At 39.1% G+C, this 19,038-nt stretch overlaps 1 pseudogene; it reads right to left on the reverse strand.

Moving 5' to 3' along the window:
* Nucleotides 1-15,391: 15,391 nt before the first annotated feature.
* On the reverse strand, nt 15,392-16,275 carry LOC110223971 (vomeronasal type-1 receptor 1-like; annotated as a pseudogene).
* Between the last annotated feature and the right edge of the window lie 2,763 nt (nt 16,276-19,038).

The following is a 19,038-nucleotide window of genomic DNA, read 5'->3' on the forward strand; positions in this document are numbered from 1 at the left end:
CACAGAAATCATCAGCATTTCTATATATTTTGATAATCAATGAAATACCTATTTTTTCTAAGAGCTACTTGGGCATCTACCAAGACATGCATAGGAATTAAATTAATGTAACTATAAAATACTCTTTATGGAAATAAAAACAGACCTAAAATTGGAGAATTATTCATCACTCGTGAGAAGGCTGAGAATATTATAAAAATAACACAACCTAAAATAATTTAATTGTTCAGCAACATACCAATCAAGTTTCTGGAGGATTAATTCTTAATCCTCTTGAATTAATTAATCCTCATTGAAGTAAGAAAAAATGAGGATATTCACAGGAAAAATGGGTCAAGGATCTTAAGAGAACTAATGAAAAAAAACTGGGAAAATTGTGAGCCTTCAGCATATAATTCAAACTATACCATAAAGCACTAATGATTGCAATGATGTGGTACAGTAAAAGAAAATAGAGGGGAAAATAAATGGATACAGTGCTCATAAGGAAAATAAGGAAAACCTGAGTTCAAATCCGGCTTCAGACACTAGCTGTGTGACCCTGGATAAGTCACTTAACCCAATTTGCTTCAATTTCCTCATCTGTCAAAGGAGCTGGAGAAGGAAATGTGAAATTACTCCAGTATCTTTGCCAAGAAAATCCCAAATGGGTTCACAAAACGTTGGACGAGACTGAAATCACTGAAGAACAACAAATGAATGGAACCCACTAATTATACAGCAGAGAGAAGACAACTGACCTTGTAGTCTAGAGTTTGATAAAACTAAGTATCCCAACTACTGAAGTAAGGACTCATTATTTGATAAAAACTGTTGGAAAATCTGAAAGTTGTCTTACAGATGGTAGGTATAGACTAGCATCTTATTGCTGGTGGGCCAACCTGCCTCAAATCTCTCCCTTCTCCAATCCATTCTCCCTTTAGCCACTGCAGTGATTTTCTTAAAGCACAGGGCCCACCATGTTACTCCACCTACTCAATGAATCCCAGTGGCTCCCCATCACCTTCAGGATCAAAAGCAAAATGATCTTTTTGTTGTTGCAAAGCCCTTCAAAACCTAATTCCCTCTTACCTTTTCAGTCTTCTTACACCTTACTCCCCACCATGTACTAATTTAGTGTCCCTGGCCTCTTGAGTATTCCAGTCCACCTCTTTGCTTTCGGCACTTTCTGTGGCTGTCCCCCATTCTTGGAGCTCTCCCTCCTCTGTTGTGACTACTGACCTCCCTGGCTTCCTTTAAGTCCCAACTAGAATCCCACCTTCCATAAAAAGCCTTCCCCAATCTCTCTTCATTCCAGTGCCTATTTCCTGTTTATCCTGTATGTTGATTGATTTGAATGTATTTATTTGGGTATTCTCTTTTCCATTAGATTGTAAACTTCTTGAAGGGAGGGACTATTGCCTCATTTTCTATCTACAGCACTTAGCATAGTGCCTGGTACATAGTAGGAGCTTAATAAATGATTATTGAATAAATGAATGAATCAGAACTAGGTCTTATCTTCCTTTCCTTTTTTCACATATCTGTTGTGAATCAGATTAATTTATTCACATACCCTTAATATGTTTTATAATCCTTTTCTATTTTTTAAAAACATAATAATTAACTTACCAAAAATACCTGTTCTTTGACCCTTGGTAACCTGTATTTTAGCCCTTATGATAGAGAGACTTTCACTCTTTCCTCAAATAAAGATTTCCCTCTACCAGATTTTCCTGTTGCCTTCAATGCTCATATAGGATATGGAGGACCTTTTTATCCACATCTCTTGAGGCCCAGAAATTTGTTATGTTTTTTGATTTTCATAGAGTAAATATTAATTGGGGTCAGTCATAAGCTACTAGGCTGTATTTCTATGGGAGCAGGAGAACACTATATTTGGAGTCAGAAGAATTGAATTCAAATCCTTTTTTAATGCCAGGGAAAGAATCTGGCCAAGTCACCATAGTCTCTCAGGCCAAGTTTCCTCCTCTGTAAAATGGGGATAATAATAGCACTCATCTCATAGAGCTGTTGTGAGGACAAAATGAGATAATATATGTAAAGCCCTTTGTAAACCTTAAAAAATAAAAGAAATTCAGCTTCATCATCATCATCATTATCATCACCATCATCAATTTTTGTTCCTTGACCAACACCCAGAACAGAGCTCTGTACTCAAAAGGGGCTAAATAAGCAGATTCATAACTAAAAATCCTGTTGCCCAGGGCAAACATCACAGAAGGTGTTCTGGGAAGGCAAATCCTTGTAGTCAGCTTTTAAAGACAAATCAATCTGAGCCCGTTTAATGAAAAGGTGAGGCTCTGGAAGATGACTTGGACCTCAGAACACAAAGACCCATGCTGAGTGAGACTCTGTGGTACCAATCCTGGATATGGTGTGGGGATAAAGTGAAGTTATTTCAGGGGAAAGGTTGGGGACTCCTTAGTAGTTCTTGTGGGGGAAGGAAATGCCTCCACTGGTACTCTCATGTTGTACATTGATATTTTTGTCTCCTAGGTTTGAAGAGGTAATGTTGTCTGTCAGATTGAGGACTCCCTTGGGGTTAGCTCACTCTAGGTTCAAGCCCTGCTTGTGATGTGGGACTCTGGGAGTCAGTGACTCTCACAGGAAACTCCAAGTTGCTGAGGATGGCTGATCTGAATTGGGAGAGGCTATTTCTACACTGAGAGCCTCCTGAGCCTTTGAAATCACAGGCTCACATCAACAAAACTAGGAATTAAGCATGCCTTATTTCTGTGAAGGAAAGCACTAGCAGTGTGATCTGCATGTTCTAAATCACAGCATCTTGGGACACTGCCCCTTCCACCCTGTCTTTGTTACACTTCTATGAACAAACTGTTTCTTCAGGAATTCTATAGGTGACCTCCCTAAAGGCAGAGTAATGGTTAGAGTGTGGGAGTTGGTGTGAAGAAGACTTGAATTGAAATGTGGCCTCAGACATTGATTGGCTGTGTGACCCTGGGCAAGTCACCTGACCTCTGCCTTCCTAGGTTGCAACATCTGTAAAACAAGGATAATAATAGCACCTATGTCTCTATTGACCTGAAGACCAAGTGAGTTAACAGCTGTAGAGTACTTACTCTTTCCTTATTCCCTTTCTTCTTGTGTTGGAAGATGGCTATTCAAGTGAGTTTAAAATTAAGAAGAAATACTACCCAAGCTTATCACCAAATCCCCAAACACAATGAAACAAAAAAGAACCAGATTTTCAGAGATGCGATTTTTTTCTTACAAGGCTTCTAAATTATTATTATATGAACCAGCCAGTTAGTCTTATTCAGTAAATGTGTCCATGTGTTCTGGCTTTGAAGGTCAGCTAGATAATTTGGACACATAGGTTTGTCCCCCCAGAAGCTGCTAATTCTGAACAGGGAGAATCTGGTAGGTGTGGTGGGATCAATGTATTTGATGCTCAAGCAACAGAGGAAAAACCAAAGAAAACAAAGCGAAACCCCAAACTCTAGTCTTTCCTCTGTTAGAAGAATGATCCATCCTTGGAATCTAAAGTCAGTTTTTTTTTACAGTGAGGAAAGGCCGAGAGTGTGAAAGTGACTTGCTCAGAATTCGGAGACAAACCTTTAGTCCCAGGTTCTCTTACCTGAAATGAAGTGCTCTTCCCATTGGACCAGGAAGCATGGATAGCCACTGCCTGGACAGACAGGGAGGCAGACAGACAGAAAGAAAGCATGCTTTCTCCTCTTTATAAAGAGAACTGTGTAGACTGGAAGAAGAATTGCAGTACTACTCCCTGACTGAAGGTGAAATATTTGGGATCTAGGGAGGGTCCTGAACAAGGACAGAGAGGAAAACAGAAGGGAGATATGGAGGAGACATCTGTGAAGCCTCAAAGGCCCCGGATCCACAGCAAACTGGCAGGATCTGAGTGCCACACTGGCATAGGGCAGCTGCTGGGAAAGGAAGTGTGTACTAGCACTCTCTGTTTCTGAGGTTAAATCCTCTTAGCATCGCTCACCTGTTTCTGATGCCAGGGCTTGGGACAGAACTGCAGAAATCTGTGCACATATATGTGTGTGTGTGGGGGCCTATCTGGGGCTGTAGTTATAGGGACAGCAGAGCCTGAGCTCATTTCCCCCAAGAGCTATTATTATTATTACCATGCCATGGGCTGGAAAAGGAACACTTGACAGAGCAGGGAATTTGAGATGTGTCTGAAGAAGAAACAAACTCTTGCCTCAGGTGACAGTCTCTGTCAACAGTAACTTTTGATGAATGGCCATCTCCAAGGGGCCATTTGGGAAGAACTGAAAAGAGATTTTTCTTTGGCATGTTGAGAGAAGTGAAAGTTGGAATCTGTTAGGGTCATGAGAAGAGTGTGATGTTAATCGTTTAACAGACAGTGCTGTGGAAAAAAGCGTACTCTGGACACTTTTAAATTTAATCTGCATTCTTACCATCTCCATCACCTTCTTAACTAAACAAGAAGACAATACATCAAACCTTGATTTGTAGAATTTTCCAATTTCTGAGGTGTAAATGATGACATTCCAAGTTTAACAATCAGGTTTTCTGAGCTGGCTTCAGCAAACCCCTACTAAGGCAGAGCTAGGCTGGGATGCTTGTGATGTGGTGAATGAAGGGCCCTTTGCCTGTATTCTGGGGCTTCTGGTGAGCTCTCTTGTAGGAATCCCTGACCGTCCATCTTGTAAAAGCCAGTTGGGTTCCTTTCTTATACCACTTTGTGTATCCAAGATTGACTCCCTTCCTATGGAAAAAATGTTGGGGACAATAATTTATATTTCTAACTAAATTTAAAATTCTCTTAGTGACAGTATGTTGGGACGGGATCAGTGGTGGTGATGGATTATGTATGACCTGAATATGAGTTTCATAACTTCATAACTTCCCAACAGAAGGCCAGGGTTTTCATCCTATCATGTGTTATTGGTACTCACTCCCCAGGCCATGTGTACCAGGTAATGTCTCTCCCAGATGACATGATTTCCGTATTCACAACATGCACCAAGCTGTCTTTATCCCCACCCGGGTCTTACGGATCTTTTGTTTGAAGGGCATCTCTCTTGTTTCAGTTCATTTATAGAGCAGGGATGATTGACATGCTCTGAAGTAAATGAATAATCAGGATATTTTTGTGTTTAGTTTCATTCTAAAATCATAGTAATGCTTTTCCTTTTTTGTGAACTAGTTTATTCTTTCCCAATTTCTGGTAAAAAAACACTTTTTAAACAATTATTTAAAATTGGATTTAAATTCTCTTTCTCCGTCCACCTCGCTCCTCAATGCCTTTCTTATGAGGTGTTTGAAACTGACTGATACCCTAGAATTTGTAGTCTGGAGGAGAAGCATTCCTTTTTATCCCTGAGTATAATTTGTACTCTCAATCTATTTGAGTCAGAATGCAGAATTGAGTCACTCCTTGGAATAAACCTCACCTCCCATAAATGTAGGTTACAAAATGGGGAAACAATTGAGAAGGACCTGGACTTAAGTAACTGAGCTGCAGCAGAGGTGAGAGAGGGCAAGGTGGGCCCTTCAGGGACATAAGAACAAGGAATTCAAACTAGTGCTGCTATGCTCTGAGCTGGCCCTCTACCCTGGTGTCACAGAGCTCTCCTGCCAATCTCCTGTGCTGTCTTAGGCTGGAAAGATGTCTCACTCTGACCTTTTGCTGGCTCTGCCACTCCAAAACTTTACTGGAGGCATTATTTTAAAGTTGTTTTTGATGTGGAATGTTGGGAGAGGTCAGGGAAGTCATGGCTGTGGTCTTCCATCTTGGCTCTGCCTCTTTATATCACTTTCTTTTTAAAAGATTTTATTTTTAATTTAAGAAATAAAACAAACATTTCCATAACATTGTACAATAAAAGGATGATTGTAGATGAAACTGCAAATCTAGTATGCACAAGTAGGTATTCCATATAAATATACAACAAAATTTTCATGTACATTTCTTTTTTCTCTCTCCCCCACCCCCACTGTAGAGATGGCTACCATTAGACACAAATAAGTATATATAAATAGGAGTATTCTATACATACTTTTATTTACCAATTCTTTCTCTGGATGCAGATAGCATCTTTCTTCATATGTCCTTTCTAGGTAATTTGGGTATCTATAATAGACAAAATAACTTATTTGCTCAAAGTCATTCCTAAAACAAATTGGTAGTACTGTGTACAATGTTCTCTTGGTTCTGCTGATATCACTTCATTATTTTGTGCAAATCTTTCCATGTTTTTCAAAAATCATTGAACAGATCATTTCTTATAGCACAGTAGTATTCCGTCACAGTCATATACCATGACTTGTTCATTCATGGTCAGTCCCCAGTTAATGGGCGTCTCTGTAATTTCAAGTTCTTTGCCACCCCAAAGAGAACTGCTATACATCTTAGAAAATATAGGTTCTTTTCCTTTTGCCTAATCATCTTTTGAAATAGACCACTCATCATTTTTTAAAAGGGATAAGAGAAGTATTGGTATTGCTGCGGTGTTACTAAGTCAAAGGGTAAAGGTAATTTAATAACTCTTGGTGAATAATTCTAGATTGCTCTCCATAGTAGTTGGATCATTTTACACTTCTACCAACAATTAATTAGTGTCTCAATTTTTCCACTCCAACATTTGTCATTTTTCCCCTTCTATAATTTTAGCCAATCTGGTAAGTATAAAATGATATCTCAAGGTTATTTTAATCTGCATTTCTTTAATCAATGATTTAGAGCATTTTTACATAATTATAAATTGTTTTGCTTTCTTCTTTGGAAAACTCCCTGTTCCCGTCCTTTGACCATTTATTAACTAGAGACTTGTTTCTACTAGATTTGACAAAGTTCTTTACGTATTTAGACATGAGACCTTTATTTGATAAACTGTCTATAAAATCCCCCCACCCCCATCTTCTGCTTTTCTTCTAATGTTGGTTATATTTGTGTTATTTGCACAAAACTTTTAAATTACTTTATTTTTACCTTATTGTCAGGAGAAAATATACCATTGTGTTTTTAGTTTTGTACACATGTCTATAAAAGATAAATCATTAGTCATCTCTTTTAATCATCATCTTTTGGAGGAGAGATGCTCTTCATCTTTCCTTCAGGAGCACCAATGACAACAGCAGGGTGATGTCTTGACTTGTAAGTGAATTGGGTTTAAGTGAGGAAGAGCTGTGCAAAGACATCAGCCTCGCTCTCCCAGTGTCATTCAGAGTCCAAAGGCAGGTTATAGGTCAGGAGGCGTGGAGATGGCCTCAGATGAAGTGGGGACCTTGGCTTTTTAAGCTAAGGTCTTTTCCAGGTCTCAGTTTGTCTGAGGCAACATCCCTTCTGTGATTAAAGGCTATGTAAGAATTGAGGCAAAAAATGGCCCAGTTTGCCTTTTGAAAAGGATCAATCTGGGAAGGGAAGACCCTCAGCGTTTCTGTCCAGAACAGAAACAACTGCTATTTACACTCACTCTGAGCCATAAAAATACATACAATGAGCAAGTGAGGCTTGGGCTGGGCTCTCTTATTGGCCAATCAGTGAGAGGTAGAGTGATTTTGGTGTTTTTTCCCCACTGTTTCATCTATTTTTAATATTCTTGGAATTATTTTTAATTAATTATTTTTAGTTTTCAAGGTTTACTTCTACAAGATTTTGAGTTCCAAATTTTCTCCCCATCTTGTCCCTCCCCAAACCCAAAATAGCATGCATTCTGGAAACCCCTTCCCCCAATCTACTCTCCTTTCTATCACCCCCTCCACCTCTCCTCTTATCCCCTTCCCCTTCTGTTTTCCTGTAGGGCAGGATAGATTTCCATACCCATTACCTGTATGTCTTATTTCCCAGTTGCATGTAAAAACAATTTTTATCATTCATTTTTGAGACTTTGAGTTCTCAATTCTCTCCCTTCCTCCTTCCCCACCCACCCTCGTTGAGAGGCAAGCAATTAGATACAGGTTATAGATGTGTAGTCACTCAAAACACTTCCGTAATAGTCATGTGAAAGACTAACTATAATTTCCTCCATCCTATCTTTTTCTCCCATTTATTGTATTCTATCCTTTGACTTTGTCTGTCCTCAAAAGTGTTTGCTTCTGATTGCCCCCACCCCCCAATCTGCTCTCCCTTCTTTCATCCCCCCCTTATCCTCTTTTCCCCTTATTTTCCTGTAGATTAAGATAGACTTCTATACCCAATTGAGTGTGTATGTCATTCTCTCCTTAAGCCAAATCCAATGAGAGTAAGATTCATTCATTCCCTCAACCTCCTCTAAACCGCTCCAATGTAAAAGTTTTTTTCTTGGCTCTTTTATGTGAGATAATTTACCCCATTTTACCTCTCCCTGTGATTTGGGTTTAAAAGCATAGTTAAGTAGCTCCATTTGAATTTCAATGGGCTTTATCAAAGCCTTGTTTTCCAGAGCTATATTTCAAGAAATCATAAATGAACACAGTTCACAAGAGGTAATTGTTTTTTGAATAAAAAATGATAAAACAAATAAGTGGGTAAGAGAAAAATTAAAAAAACCCCAAACCCTGAAATATCTTCTTTCTTTTTTAAAATTTAACCTTTCATATTCCCCAAAAACAATTTTTAATATTTGTTTTTAAAAGTTTGAGTTCCAAATTCTCTCCCTTCCTCCTTCCCCAATCTTCTGTCATTGAGAAGACAAGCAATTCAATATAGGCCATACACGTGCAGTCATGCAAACCATTTTCATAATAGGTTGTGAAAGAAAACATAGAGCAAAAAACACTCAAGAAAAATCAAAAAAGTTAAAAAAAGTGTTTCTTTTTTAAAATTTATTTATTTTTAATTTTCAATATTCACTTCCACAAGTTTCTGAGTTCCAAATTTCTCACCCCTCCCCCCACCCCAAGATGGCATGCATTCTGAATACCCCTTCCCCTCGTCTGCCTTCTCTTCTATCTCTCCCCCCTCCCTTCTCTTATCCCCTACCCCATGTATTTTCCTATAGAGCAGGATAGACTTGTGTACCCCATTTCCTGTATTTCTTATTTCCCAGTTGCATGTGAAAACATTTTTTTAAAACATGTGTTTTTAAAACTTTGAGTTCCAAATTTTCTCCCTTCCTCCCTCCCCACCCACCCTCATTGAAAAGGGAAGCAACTCAATATAGGTTGTACATGTGCAGTTATGCAAAACACTTCCTTAGTAGACATGTTGTGAAAAACTAACTCTATTTCCCTTAATCCTATCCTGCCCTCCCATTTATTCTATTCTTTCTTTTGACTCTGTCCCTCCTCAGAAGTATTTGCTTCTGATTTCCCAATCTGCCCTCCTCTCTATCACCCCCCTGCTCTCTGGTCCCCTTCTCCCCCTATTTTCCTGTAGGGTAAGGCAGATTTCCACCCAATTGAATGTGTATGTTATTCTCTACTTAAGCCAAATCCTATGAGAATAAGATTCCCTCATTCCCTCTCACCTTCCCTGTTTCCCCTCCACTGTGAGAGACTTTTCTTTTCTGTTTTTTTTGTGAGATAATTTACCCCATTCTACCTCTCCCTTTCTTCTCCAAGTATCATCCTCTTTCCCCTTAATTTTATTCTCCAGATATGACCCCTTAATCTTCAACTCACCCTGTGCCCTCTATCTATCTATCTATACATACATACAATTTTTTTCCTTCAACTACCCTAATACTGACAAAGTTCTCATGAGTTACAAATATCGTCTTTCAATGTTGGAATGTAAACAGTTCAATCTTAATAAGTCTCTTATGATTTCTCTTTCCTGTTTACCTCTTCATGTTCCACTGGAATCCTGTATTTGAAAGTCAAATTTTCTGTTTAGCTCTGGTCTTTTTTATCAGGAATGCTTGAAAGTCCTGTGTTTCACTGCATGACCATGTTTTCCCCTGAAGGATTATACTCAGTTTTGCTGGGTAGGTGATTCTTGGTTGTAATCCTATGTCCTTTGCCTCCGAATATTATATTCATGTCCTCGGTCCTTCAATGTGAGAAGCTGCTAAATCTTGTGTTATCTTTATTGTGTTTCCACAGTACTGGAATTGTTTCCTTCTGGCAGCTTGTAATATTTTCTCCTTGACTTGGGAACTCTGGAATTTGGCTACAATATTCCTAGGAGTTTTCCTTTGGGGATCTCTTTGAGGAGGAGATCTGTGGATTCTTTCAATTTCTATTTTGCGCTCTGGTTCTCCTATATCAGGGCAGTTTTCCTTAATAATTTCTTGAAAGATGATGTCGAGGCACTTTTTTTGATCATGGCTTTCAGATAGTCAAATAATTTTTAAATTCTCTCTTCTGGATCTATTTTCCAGGTCAGTTGTTTTTCCAATGAGATAATTCACATTGTTTTCTAATTTTTCATTCTTTGGATTTGTTTTACAGTGTCTTGATTTCTCATAAAGTCACTAGCTTCCAATTGCTCTGTTCTAATTTTTAAGGAAGTATTTTCTTCAGTAATCTTTTGGACTTCCTTTTCCATTTGGCCAATTTTCTATTTTTGGGCATTTTGGCTTTTTGGACCTCTTTTGCCATTTGGGTTAGGCTGTTTTTAAGGTGTTATTTTCTTCAGTATTCTTTTGGGTCTCCTTTAGCAAGCTGTTGACTTGTTTTTCATGATTTTCTTGCATCACTCTCATTTCTCTTCCCAGTTTTTCCTCTACTTCCCTTACTTGCTTCTCAAAATCCCTTTTGAGCTGTTCCAAGGCCTGGGACTGATTCATATTTTTCTTGGAAGCTTTGGATGTAGGAGCTTTGATTTTGTTGTCTTCTTCTGGTTGTATATTTTGATCTTCTTTTTCACCAAGTAAGATAATATAGTCTGACTCTTTTTCGCTGCTTGCCATGATCGGCAAATTACTTGAGTTTTAAACTCTTTGTTAAGGTAAGAGTCTGCTTCCAATGTGGAATGTACTGTCCCAAGCTTCAGGGGTTTGTGTAGCTGTTTTCAGAGATACTTGTAGGGACCTGTAAATTTTCAGTTCTTCCAAGGTGATATGATAAGGGGCGAGGTGTTTACTCCTTTCCTGGCCTGTGACCACAAGTATTCCTTTCTGTCCTGTAACTGTGAGGAGGGTTTCTCTCCACAGCCACTACAAGCTCCACCACAGCTCCTCCTCCCCCAGCACTGCGCCCAGAACTGTGACCCAGATCCACACACGGGCAAAGCAAGAGATTCCTGCCTCAGCACTGGCAAAGAGATCCCTACAATCCCTCTCTGATCAGCCACTGGATTCCCCCTCAATCTGTGGGCTGGAAGCTCGGGAAGCAGCTGACCCCCCCTCCCCCCCAGGGCCAGGCTCTTGGGGAATGGAGCTGAGACCCTGCCTTCCTCTCTGACCACGGACAGAAACAGACTTTTCCCACTGATCTTCTAAGTTGTCTTTGGCATTGGTGGATTGAGGAGTCTGGAAACCTCCACAGCTGCCCACGATTCAGTCCTCTGAGGCCTGCTCCAGGTTTGCTGTGGCCTGCACGCCCATGCCGGGCTGCACTGCGCTCCCAGCCCGGTGCGATACACCTTTCTGATGAATCATCCAGGTTGTCTTGGGCTGGAAATTTGTTTCACTCTGTCTTTTTGTGCATTCTGCTGCTTCAGAATTTATGTAGAGCCATTTTTTTTGTGAGTATTTGGAGGTTTTTTGGGGAGAGCTCAAGCAAGTCACTGCTTTCACTTCGTCATCTTGGCTCCGCCCCAGGAACATTTCTGAGTAGCCAAAAAGAGGCATCTTCTGTGCCTATTGAGGGGAGAAGTAAAAGTTTCATTTTTTCATGATCATGGCAAGGATATGCTGCTAAATGTCTAAAACATTTGTCTCAGAAAAATGTGATCTGGGCATATTTACATTTAATCACATTTAATCTGCATTCTTAACATTGTCTCCATCACTTTCCTAAGTCTTCTTGTCATTTCATAGTGTCCAACTCTTTGTGACCTTGTGGATCATACTATTGATGTGGTTTTCTTGACAAAGACTTGGGAGTGATTTGCCATTTCCTTCTGTAGTGGATTAAGGCAAACAGAGCTTAAGTGCCTTGCCCAAGGTCAAGTAACAAGTGTCTTAGGCCAGTTTTGTCTTTCTGACTTCCTGCCTCAGTGCTTTACCCATTGACCTAACTAGCTGTCTTCCCTAAGTCTAGACAAGACAACAAAGTGAAAAATCAAACATTGTTTTGTAGAATTTGCCAATTTCTGAGATGCAAATGCTTACCTTGAAAATATAAAAATTACTTGTCCTGAGCAGGTTTGAGCTAGCTTCAGTAAACCCCTACTAAGGAAGAGTGAAGCTGGGATGCTTGGTGATATGATGAATGAAATATACTTTGTGTGTATTCTTGGACTTCTGTTGAGCTCTTCTGTAGGAATAGCAGACTGTCATTCTTATAAAGGTCCAATTAGGTTCCTTTGTTGTACCACTTTGTGTATCCAAGATTAACTCCCTTCCTATGGCAAAAAGATTGGGTACAAGTATTTGAAATTCTCTTATTGAGAGTATGTTGGGACTGGATCAATGGTAGTAATTGATAATGACCTGAATATTTATTTAGTATCTTCCATACATGGGGTACTGAAGGCCAACATTTCTATCCTATCGTGTATATCCAGTTACCACTCCACAAGTCTTGTGTACAAAGTAACATGAAGTCAACCACGATATGGTTCTTTGGGATGACATGATTTCCCCATTCATAACATGGATCAAGCTGTCTTTATCTCCTCTTGGTTCTTATGGTTCTTTTGTTTGAGTGGGATCTCTCCTGTTCCAGTTCATTTACAGAGAAGAGCTGATGATGTGCTGTGAGCCCAATGAATGATCAATATTTTTAAATTTCATTCTAAAATCATGGTAAAACCTTTTATAATAGGTGTTGAAAACTGACTGGCATCCTGGGATTTGTATCCTGGATGTCAAACATTACCTCTCATCCCTGAGAGTAATTTATAATATAATTATAATATAATAATATTTGAACCAGAATGCAGACTTGAGTCACTTTTTGGTATTTAAAAAACCCAGATATGTAGGTTGCAAAATGGGGAACAGTTGAGAAGGATCTGGGATCAAATCAGCTGACCTGAAGCAGAGAAGAGAAAGATCAAGGTGGGCTCTTTGGGGGCATAGGAAGAATACCTGAGAGTGAATCTGTGGATTGTAATTGCCTTTTCAAAGATGTTTGGATGTTTCAAAACATCAGTTCATCCCCCAACTTTCCCTCCCTGTATATGTCTTGTAGCAAGTACTATAATACTTGTTTCATTTACCTGAGTATTTTCTATATTCTAAATTTGTCTCAAATATAAAAAAGTCCAGGATTAACTGTTAATTTACAACATATAATTTAGTATGGGGAGCGAAATCTTTTTCTGAATATTAGGAGTAAGATGCTCTTAAGTTGTTAGGATTGTATTAATAACTTTTCATCTGATGTAACTGCCATAAAGTAGCAGAGATAGGGACACATGGACCTGAAAGCCATTCCATTGCCTGTACACTAAAGGAAAACTAGGTGAATGGGGGAGGGTAGAGATAGGACTGTTCTAGGTTAAAGATTTGGCTCCTCCCCTTGCAGAAGGTAGAAAGAAGCAGAGAGGATTGACGGGTCATACTAGCTAATTAGGCTGAGAAGATAGATTGAGGCTAGGTTGTGTAGGACTTCAGAAGCTAAACAGAAGACTTGATATTGTGATCTAGAGGCAATAGGAAGCAAGTGGCATTGATACAGTGCCCGAGTCCTATGGTCACATCTGTAGTTAAGGAAAATTACTTTAGCAGCTCTATGTAGGAAGGACTGGAGGGATGAGAGATTAGGTAGAGAAACATTTAGGAGGCATAGCATAGGGCTAGCCAAGAGGTGATGAGTGCCTAAATGAATCTGGTCATGAGTCCCAGTCAGATTCTGAGTCAGATGTAAGAGATGTTATTGTGGTGAAGTGCTGACATTTGGCAACTGATTGGATATGTGGGGCAAGGAGATTGAGAATGATGTTGAGTTATAAACCCTGGAGACTGAAAGGATGGTCGTAAGCTAAACCATGCTTTGGATGTAAAGAGGGAACTCTGAAAAGGGTTTGTGGAAAAGATAATGATTTCAGTTTCAGACACATTGAGATTGAGATGTCTCCAGGACACACAGTTTGAACTGTTTAATGGATAGTTTTTGATTCAGGACTAGACTGTTCCTGAGAAGTATTTTCTATATTTATTTAGTGCTGAGTAATTTGAGGAGTATAGCTTCCTAATGTGATTTGAATTCTAACAGTGCTAATTACTTTTCATCCATGTTTTTGGTCAATATTTCCCTTGAGATTCTGGAGCTTGTGTTCCTTCCCTGGTTTTATTATATTTTTAAATCTAGTTGTATATAGTACTCCCCTTGGTGATTTAATAAGCATGGCGCTAAATGTGTAAATTAATTCAAGTGGTATCATAGTTTTTATTATATTTTCATGGTCTAATTTACAGCATTGAATGGCTTTCCATAATTTATCTTTCTCATTTATGCCTTTGCTTAAAATTTGTTGTACAAGTTATGAATTGAAATGTAAATGTAAATAGTTTTTATATCACCCACATTTTCCAATATATCCCTCACTTTCCCCACTTTCAGAAAGTTATCACTTGTAACAAAGAATAAAAATGAGAAAAAAATAAGCAAAACTACACAACATGTACAATAAAATCTAACGTGCTCTTTGTATCAAGAGTACATTCTGCCCCTCCGCAAAGAAGCAGGGAGAAATGTCTTCTCAAATATCTGTTTTGTGAATAATTGTGGTTATTATTATTTCACGGAATTTATTTTCAATTGTTTAAATGCCATTCTTTTTATTTACGGTCTGTGGTTATTTTGCTGTCTTGGTTCAGCTTATTTTACTTTGCGTCATTTCCTCTATGCTTTCCCAGTTCCCTGTGGATTCACTATATTCATAACTTCTTACATATAATGATATTCCATAATATTTAAATATTCCATTTATATTTACTAAATTTACATTCTACTCTGTCTTTATCTCATTGCAGTATTATGCTGTCTGTTCTTAGGCCTTCTCCAGGTGATGGGCATCACCTTTGTTCCAGGTTCTTTGCTTTTACTTAAATGCTGACATAAATATTGGGATGTATGTGGGCCTTTTTTTGGTCATTGATCTCACTGGGGTATGTGACCCTGAGTGGGATTTCTCTCTGTGTTGTTGTTTAGCCATTCATTGTTGTCTGACTCTTCCGACCCTATGTGGGGGTTTTCTTAGCAAAGATACTAGGGTGGTTTGTGTTTTTCTTCTCCAGCTCATTTTACAGATGAGGAAAGTGAGGCAAAAAGGGTTAAATAATTTGCCCAGGGTCACATAGTTACTAAATGTGAGAGGCCAGATATGAACTTGGGGAAGATGAGTCTTCCTGACTTGAGGTCTAGTATTCTTCCTGGCAGAAGCTTTTTAAAGCTAAAAAAAAAAATCACCCAAAGACCAAGTTATTTGAGTGTCAATGAAGACCAAAACTGGATAAAACAGGGATAGAGAATAGTGAAATGCAGCCTCCAGTGCCTACTTGCATTAGAAGCAGCCATATATATGACAAAAGGGAACTGGCTGAGTGGAAGGAAACAAAGCTGCCTACCAGCATCAGGATGGCTTTGGTGGCTCTGGTCTCATGTCAGGCTCTGGGTGACAGGCTCAGGCTGTGAATACGTTGGACTAGCTCTTTGTGTCTATAGCTGACTGACATCATATAGCCGCTCGAGCAGATCATGAGACCCATAAACAGAGTATCAAGAACTGATTTCCTTATTAGAATTTTTATGGTATTTTTGTCATGCCAGTTGAAAGAGCTGTGCCCATTCCTCCATCTTTCATTACTGCTGTTCCTTGGATCAGTTATGTTCATTGCCACTATGACATGTATCAGAACATCGAAAATCCAAAAGAGAAAAGAGCAAGGAAGAACATATTTTGAAGCCCTAATTTTGATCTCTGCTGACATCTGTGTATTTGGACTCATGGTAACAACCTGGAAGACACTCAGGAGGCTGGTACTGGAAAGGGAAATGCCCCGGGTCACTTTTATTGAGTAAGTTAAGATTGTACCAATCATGTCATCCAGGAGAGATTTCCACACCCATACTTTTATTATTATGGGGACTCCTGTGAAAAAATAATCATCAGGTTGTGAGCTAAGGCCAGGTTGAGTATTATCAGGTTAATGGGTCTTTTTCTATGAGCAGTGATGAACTTTAGACTATGTAGGTAAAGAAGGAACATGTTTCCCAGGACTCCAAAGAAAAGCAGGTCAAGTAGACAATCTCTAGGTCTTCTTTATGAGGACTCATTCCTTGGGTGTCTTGGAGAGCTTTTCCATCAGATCTGAGGTAAGCTGGAGAGAAACCAATGGGAATTTGAATTTTCTAAATTAAGGACTTCCTAATAAAATTCCGTATCGTACTTCCCTCACATATGAGGAATGGCAAACTTCCTTAGAGAAGTAGTACTGTTCCAGTATTTATGAGGTACATATTCACATTTTCAGGGTAGCCAGGTGGCTCAGTAGATAGAGTGACTGACCCATGGTCAGGAAAATCTAGTGAAAATCTGGCATCAGACACTTACTAATTATGTGATCCTGAACAAGTTTCTCCATCCTCTTTGCCTCAGTTTTCTCATCTGTAAAATGGGTTAGAGAAGGAAACGGCAAACCACTCCAGGATCTTTGCCAAGAAAATCCCAAAAGGGGCCACAAAGTTTCAGACACAAGTAATTGACTAAGCAACAGGAAATCCAACTTACGAACTCACAAATATGTATTAACGTTTATTATTTATTAATAAAACAATTTACTGCGTGTTCTAGTAAGGCACTACTTTTTAGCTTTCTCTAAGCCATGCTTCTGCTTTCGGGCCACGATCATCATCTCCCACCAGTGCCTTGGCCTCGCCCTGGGCTCATCAACTTGGATAGATGAGTTTTTGCCTTAGCTTTCCAGGGCCCATGCCCTTTCCCTTCCATTCCTTCACCAGGCCGCTGCCCCTGTGCCTGTCCCCCTTTCAGTAATCCTTCATGTGTTTTGTTCCTCCATTAGAACGCAAGCTCCTTGAGTGTAGGAAGTTTTCTTTTATTCTTATCCCTAGTGCTTAGCTGAGTTCCTGGATCATAGAATATGTTTCGTGTAACTATCACTTAGTGGGAATTCATCAAAGCCCGCTGGTATAATTGGGTCATACTTACCGTTTAATTAATCTTGACCTGAAAAGGTATTAGATTTCTTGCTTTTAATATTAAGAAAAAGTCATTCTGGCCTGGTACCCCTTTCAGAAAAATAGAGTGGCCCATTTCATAATCTCTTTTGTTCTCCCCGGAAGAGGGTTGGCAAGATTATAGAGATCTCTACATAAGGTTCCCTCTCACAACTCATCTATAGGTTAATATGAGCTAAGCCATATGGAAATAGACATCTCACCTGGGTAACAGATCCCTTACATGAAATAGTTGCTTATGAGACTGAGACCATAAAAAGTGGAGGACAATGTGTAGATCTGGCGTCTCATAATCTTTACTTTCATCTGAATGGAACAAAAAATATTGGACAGTTTGACATACAAAGAAGAGAATTTAGAAATCTATTCAATTCAATAGGAAAATTGATGAGAATTAAGGGGAAAGGAGAGGGAGATATGAAAAGGAGGTCAGCTTAGTTCAATGAATGTACTAAAGTAAACTAAACTCATGATTTGAAGGAAGGTGACTCTTACAAAGCTTAAGAAGGAAAAAGAAAGAAAGAGTAAAAAGAATCTGTGTTTGTTTGGGCCAAGTGGAAGAGATGAAGGGTACTGAAGGGGAACAAGATTCTGTCATTCATATGTCACCTGTTAGTCAAATTACTATTTTGTCCACTTTCATCTTAGCTAAAGGGAGAAAGGGTGAATGGACTAAGAAGTGGAAGAGGCGAGGTGAAGACAAAGACAAAATTAACCGTCATCACTGTGGAAGTAAATGGGATAAATTCCTTTATAAAATAGAAGACAGTGGAATACATTATCATTTTGATAACGTGTTATTTATAAAACCAATTGACTTATAAATAATGCTTATTAATAATGACTTATAAGTTAGTGCTCATGTCATAAAAGAAGGATCTGTGAGGATTGTGGAAGGAAACCAGGCTATAGAATCTGCCAGTTAGGAGTCAGGGTAAGGGAAGAAGCAGACCATGTGCTAACTTCTTTTAAGTCATTATTTTTGCCAAGTAGCTATTGCTAGGCGGTGTGGTAGGCTGTGTCCTCCAAGTCAGAAAGACTTAGGTTGAAGTCTTTTTCCTGACACCAAACAGGTTGTGTGTCTCTGGGTGTGTCTATTAATGTCTCAGAGTTCTATGCAAATCTTTAAGATTGTGAATTGCAGAAGAGTTTGCTGATCTGTATTGCTGGAGGCAGTTACTTTACTAGGATGTCTCCCCTTGGATGAAATCCCAGGGCTATTGCAATAAGTGTTATTTTAAATTTTCTTCAGCAACGTGATTGCTATCAGCACCTTTAAATATGAACATGTTGTGGCAGGCCCCAATCTCCCTGCTCAGGAGTTGTACAGAATTGTACTTTATACAACATGATGAAATAGTTTTTGGGACCCTGTTTGCTTTATAAGGAGCTTAGAGTTAGAAAAAAATACTTAGCAACATAACATAACCATATTTTCAAGTGAAGATGCAAGAATATCTCACCAGGGTCACTCAGCTAGGTTCTGTCCCAGCCTATTTCAATTCAGGCTCCCGTAGCACCTGGATATGGAAAACTGAATAGATCTTGGGCAAATACTGATGATAATAACCCTAATTCCATTTCTAATACTAATGTTATTTGTAAAACACTTAACACAGTTCCTAGAACAGAGCTGGAACTCAATAAATGCTTATTCTCTCTCCCCATTCCTCACTTCCCCTCATGGCCTACCCTGACTCATGCAGTGACAAATGATTGGGTGGGCTGGACAGCTCACGATCTCTGTGCGTGTGTTGTCAAAAGCATCAAAAAGTCTTTCTGTCTCAGATGTGAGACCTACATCTAATACTTGCCGTATAGTAACTGTGCAGTAATAGTATA

Source organism: Phascolarctos cinereus, unplaced genomic scaffold (genome assembly GCF_003287225.1).
Source record: "Phascolarctos cinereus isolate Bilbo 61053 unplaced genomic scaffold, phaCin_HiC Scaffold_9;HRSCAF=440, whole genome shotgun sequence".
In the NCBI taxonomy this organism is placed as follows: domain Eukaryota; kingdom Metazoa; phylum Chordata; class Mammalia; order Diprotodontia; family Phascolarctidae; genus Phascolarctos; species Phascolarctos cinereus.